This window comes from Muntiacus reevesi, chromosome 6 (genome assembly GCF_963930625.1).
Source record: "Muntiacus reevesi chromosome 6, mMunRee1.1, whole genome shotgun sequence".
Classification (NCBI taxonomy): Eukaryota; Metazoa; Chordata; class Mammalia; order Artiodactyla; family Cervidae; genus Muntiacus; species Muntiacus reevesi.
This window is the reverse complement of record NC_089254.1, coordinates 114,342,326-114,347,999: the sequence shown is the minus strand read 5'-3', so window position 1 is coordinate 114,347,999 and position 5,674 is coordinate 114,342,326. Positions and strand designations below refer to the sequence as shown.

The window sequence follows — 5,674 nt, the reverse complement described above, 5'->3', positions numbered from 1 at the left end:
CTTCCTTAGCCTCTCGCACCCCTCCCACCTCTCGCTGACCCATCCCATCCCAGAACCCTATCGCTTTGTGCTTTATGACCCACGTGCTCACAACCTTGCTGTCCTTTTGCCTCCTTCCCATGGCACAGAGAAGCCAGATCAGCCAGCGTTTGTCTCTCTTTTGCACGCATTTGCCTCAGCATCAGGCGACCTTCCCATTCACTCTGCCACACCATTCCAATCACCATTCTTCTCCTTTTGCACCTCCTTCTCCTTCTCCTTCTCCTTCTCCAGAGGGTGTGGATGGGGCAAGCAGTAAGTCCATTTGAGGCCTTGGGGCGGAGGAAGATTGGTGGTGATAATGAGGGTGGCCTGTAGGTGGCTCGACTTCCTCGACCAGGGCACGCTTGTTCGTGCTCTTGGGGGAAGATACTGCTCATCATTCTTTGTCCTCTCTACGGGTGGAGGGCACGGTGCACTGTAGGTAACCGTGCGGGGGAAAACGCCAGCGGAAAGTTCTCTGTTCCTTGCCAAGCCGAAGAGCGTGGTCAGGAGCCACAGGCAACCCTCTAGATCTGAGATGCTAAATCACAAATTCCAGGTCCACCGTTTGATGCAGGGCTTTGGGTTTGAAGCCGGCAACCAAGAGAAAGAAAGAAACCACAAGAGGGGATCGATAAGGGTCCTCGCGCGCCCCTCCACCATGTCGCAGGATCACGAGGCAGGCGGGAAAGCAGCTAGGAGAGGACAGTTTCCCCACCGCCCCAGACACTTCGGAGGCCGGCCATGTCTCATCGCGTCCAGCGGCGTTTGTCCGGGGCCAAGCGGGACGAGACAACTGACGGACAGATAGGATGGGCAGAGTCGGATGACCAGTTGTCTTGCTCTCACCATCTAGGGCAGGCTTGGGTCTTTCCTCAGTGCGGGGAGGACCTTTGCTTTCAGAAATGGACGGTTGCATGAGCCATCTCCACTTAGGCACCTGTGCCATGCTGGTGGAGAAGTTTCTTTGGGACTCGACGGGTTGCCTTTCTCCCCTCGGCCGTCGTGTTTGTGCCGGTGGTGCTGGCGGTGGTGCTGGGGGCACGGTGAATCACTTCTCCCGTTTGGCACTTGGAGGTTCTGCAGCAGACTCCTTGCACCGGAAATGGAGCCCCAGGCATCTCTGCGCACGAGCGTCCTGCCGGTGACGAGCAGATCCCCGCGTCATTCCTGCCAGAGTCCCTTTCCCAAGTAGCACTATGCCTCCCAAGGACATTCCACCCATAGAGCCTGGTCGCCCATCTTCTCCCCGGACCCTGCTCGATGGTTGGGGCATTTTCGAGAGCATGACCGGCCAGAAGGACATGATTCAGGGACCCGCACCCGCTCCTCCCGGCCCCCGAAGGGCTCAGGAGATCGTCTCCTTGCTCGGCTGGCTGTGAGCAGACTGTGAGGTGTCTCCCTGCCGCGTCACTCACCAGAGGCCAGCGGTGCGGCCAGAGAATGCAGACGGGAAAGAAAGGCAAACCCACACCCAAAGTCCCATCCAGAGAGGACTCTCCCACCCGCGCAGAAGCGTGAGGACCTCGGACCGTGCTCAGACCCGGTCACGCACCCCATCCTCTCCAGTAACTTCCCATCAGAGCCAGCCCTGGAGACCTCGCCCGCTCAGCATGATCCAGGTGAATAACATGGCCCCGGGCACACTGCAGGCCCTGCCTCTTTCCAGGAGGCTGCACCAGCCACACCGCCGAGAGGAACTCGCTCCTCGCCGGAACTCTTGGTGGGTCACACAGGGCGTGCCGCACGCAGAGTGTGCGCGGGCTTCTGCACGCATGTGCCTCCGAGCCTACCTACCGCCACAGCCCCAGAGATGGCCGCGGCTTCTTGTTCTTCCTCTTGGTCGCTCGGGCCCTCCCGCTGGCACAAGGGCCGTTGCCAACGCTCCTCGGGCCCGGAGGCGGGCTGTCCGTGCTGGGACGGTCGAGCCAGTGGTGCTCCTGTCCAGGCAGCTTGCCGTCTCTCCCTCCTCCGTGTTTGGACTGGTGAATCACGACTGCGCCGGCAGGCAGCGCCGACTGGATCTTCCGGAGGTCGAAGGCCGGCTTTGGCCGGTTGTGCTCTTGGAGGCGTCTCCACCGCTCTAAGCTGATTCCTTCGACCTCTGTGTCCCCCGGGGACACCTGCGACCCAGGAGCTCTGCCGCTGGCGTCTCCCGCGGGCTCCCCGGGGCCGGCGGGTTCAGGTTCCCCGGGGTGTGTGGGGTCGGCCGGCAGGGGGGCGCTGCCCCTCCCCCAGCACCGGCTTGCCACGCACCCTCCCGGGAGTAGAAGAGGACGTAGGCGCTCTGGCTCAGGGCAGCACTCTCGTCACAGGAGCTCACCTTGGCATCGTCCATCTTATACCACTGGCCATTGCCCGCTCACACGTAAGCAAAGTAGTGTCCTTGCTCGCAACTCCACCCGGAGTGCACCAGCACGGCATAGAGCACGTAGCCCAATGGCCCTGCCTTCCGCTCAGACGTGTAGGGCTGCAGGTCGAGGCACTGGGGATAGCGCACTTCCTGAGCCATTTTGGCCCCGCTCACCTGTGTGAGCCGCTTCAGCACCAGCACCAGGACCTGGGACGTGCTGTGCAAAGTCAACCTCTTGGTGGCAGGCACCTTCCATAGAAAAACGCCACAGTCATAGGCATTTTCAGCGTCCAGCTTCTCGGGCTTCACCAGCTCTCTCAGAGCTTGCTCCACACTCTGAGCCACCGTGATATCCACACTAATGTCCAGATAAGGGTCACACGTGTCTGAAACACCGAGGCAATGGTGTTTGGTGGCAAGTCCCACCAAATATCTGACGGATGAGGGTGGTGTCCTCGGAGGGATGGCCCGACGGCTGGGATGCACTCAAGCAGCCTTGCTGCATGGCATTCAGAGTGAACATCAGAAACTCGTGGGCATCTTCCTGCTGATGTCTGTGGAAGCCCATCAGCAGGTCCTTGCGGGGCCGGATCACCTCTCCCGGGTGAAGGAGGGCTCGGGTCATGTGAGCTCCCATGGCATGGAGCGTACAGGAGGTGCGGGTCGGACAGAGGATGGCGTGCTGCTGGGATACCAGTCAGCTGGCCAAGGGCAGCGTGTGGCTCAGACACTGCAGCGCTGCATTCACGTAGCAGGTGTTCCCCGGATTCTGAAGCCCAGCCCCGAACCCCCACAGCCCCCTCCAACTCTGTGCGACTTGGTGGCCAGGCAACACCCCTGCCGATCCAGGACCATGTCACCCCGCTGGGGCCGCCCAAACTCCGGTACGGCCCCTCCGGGACAGAGGGTTACCCTAGGGCATCCACACCATCTGCGCTGGGCCGACAACCTTGCCCTCTGTGTAAGACGTTGAAGGGAGACCAACACGCCCCACCCCCGTGCACAGAAGAAGCCCCCGGGCCTCTGCATCAAGGCCCACGAGTCTTTTCATCTCCTACCTGCAGCTGCAGGATGACGCCTCCTTCCCTCAGATGGTGCTTCTCCGACAAAGGGCCTGGGCCCTGCCCCCTCGGGCCTTTGGTGGCTTTCCCACAGCCCCACCCCCGCACGCACAAGCTCCTCATTGGCTGAGGCGTCCGAGGGCGTGCTCACTCCCACTCCCGACATCCCACCACCCACACTTTGCTCGGGGAATTCCCCATGACGAAGCCCCGCACACACTTCTGATCTGGTCCTGGACCAAAGGGCTCAGGATGCAAATGATTCAGAGTGTCTTTGGCCTTCCAGTCTTGCCCGCTAGAGAGTCACTTCCAAGTTCAGCACACACAAGTGGGCTGGGGAGGAATTCTGTGGGCTCACCCTTCAGATTCTAACACACTTGTGGAAACATGTCTCTCCACCTACCCTCTACCCCACAGGCATCTCCCCACCCCAGTCCCCTGCCTGAGGTCAACCCCTCCCCGGACAGCAATAAACCCTTGCCTCAACTTTGCCCTCCACTGAGGTCCACTTCAGTTTCTATGCTTTACCACTAGCCACTCTTCTAGCGTTCAGGGTCCTAGAAACACATGATGCTACGAGTGTGGCACATATGCTTTTCTCCCTTCAGGGCCGTTGGTCATGGTCCAAACCGAGCTTCTCCAGAAAGCCATAGTCTTGCTGCAACTTTGGATTCATTTCTTCAGCTCCTTTTCCATCTTAGTTGTCTTTTTCTTTCTTTCTTCTTCTTCTTCTTCTTCTTCTTCTTCTTTTTTTTTTTTTTTTGCATTTTCGTTCATTTGTAATTTTTTTTTGCATTTTCTCTTCATTTCATTATTTTTATTTTTGCTCATTTTCATTCTCTTTTTCTACTTTAATTACACAAGTTGACTTCTAGAGGCATCTTTCCAATTTAGGGGCTCAAAACGCACTATAACTTAACGAATAAGCAGATTTCCCTCCTGGAGGAGGATGACTGTTGGTTTCCTTCTTGGTGTGTGACATGTATGTTTGTTTGCTCTCCCATCCTGGATATTATGCTTGCCTTCCAGGACTACCGGCCTGTCTCTGAATAGGTGACATTTTAGCTGGGCTCCGGGCCTCTTTTCCCCTTCCCTTTTCACCAGAGCTGGGCAGCTATGATAGCCGCTAGCACCACATTCACTAGTCAGTTCTGAAACTGAACACCCCACACACTGTTGCCTCCTGAGGAGTCACAGTAACTGTCCGTGTACTGAATCCCCCTTCCTCCCTCTCTGGACAACTCCGGTCCTTTCCCATGGGGCCCAGTGGTGTGGCCTGTCCATCTACTTGGGAGCTGTAAGCCATTAACCCTCTTTTCAATGACAGTTGTCTCCTGATCTTTTTGTCCTTTTATGTCTCAAATTTCCTATTAATACACTCTATTTTACAGTAGCCAAGAATTACAGCAGTCTGTATACAATTACGTGTGGACAAGTGGAGAACGAAGGAGTATGACTGGCTGCAATGCCCTCGGTCAGTTTGCTATTTTATTGTGTGTTAAGTGTGTCTGTGTTTTCCTGCCTGGTTAGGATCCTCTGGGTCAGTCGTGCCTCCATCCACCAGCTGTTTGTCCTCACAAAGTTACTTGCAAGCACAACTCAAATTCAGAATATGTTCAAACTGTTCCCTATAGGGCAGGCATCTTAGAGCAAAACTTAATGCGGCACTGATAAGGTGTTCGTGTCTTTCTCCAGTTGGCTAAGAACGAGCATAGTAGTAGGGGTGTAATATTAGTCCCTCCGCCGTGTCCAGCTCTTGTGATCCCTCCTTTGAGAGAAGCCTGGCAGGCTACAGACCCTGGGGTCCCAAAGAGTTGGACATGTCTCTTTGAGAGGCTATATATTCTTTCAGATTCTTTCCCATTACAGACCATTGCAAGATATTGAGTATAGTTCCCTGCACTATACAGTAGGTCTTTGTTGTCCACCTAGTTCATATACAGTAGTGTGTGCATATTGATCCCAAACTCCTAATTTACCTCTCTCCACATCCCCCGTGATCCTCTTTGGTAACCATAAGCTTGTTTTCTATGTCTGTGACCCTACTTCTGTCTTGTAAATAAGTTCATTTGTATCTTGTCAATATTCCACATATGTGATATCACACGATGTTTGTCTTTTTCTATCTATCTGACTTACTTCGCTTAATATGAAATCACCATATTCATCTATGTTGCTGTGAACGGCATTATTTCATTCACTTTTATGGCTGAGTAGTTTTCCATTTTAGGTATATTCC

The 5,674-nt window shown here is 55.4% G+C and overlaps 1 pseudogene; it reads right to left on the bottom strand.

Moving 5' to 3' along the window:
- Positions 1-2,218: 2,218 nt before the first annotated feature.
- Positions 2,219-3,601, bottom strand: LOC136170402 (ubiquitin carboxyl-terminal hydrolase 17-like protein 6; annotated as a pseudogene).
- Positions 3,602-5,674: the final 2,073 nt, after the last annotated feature.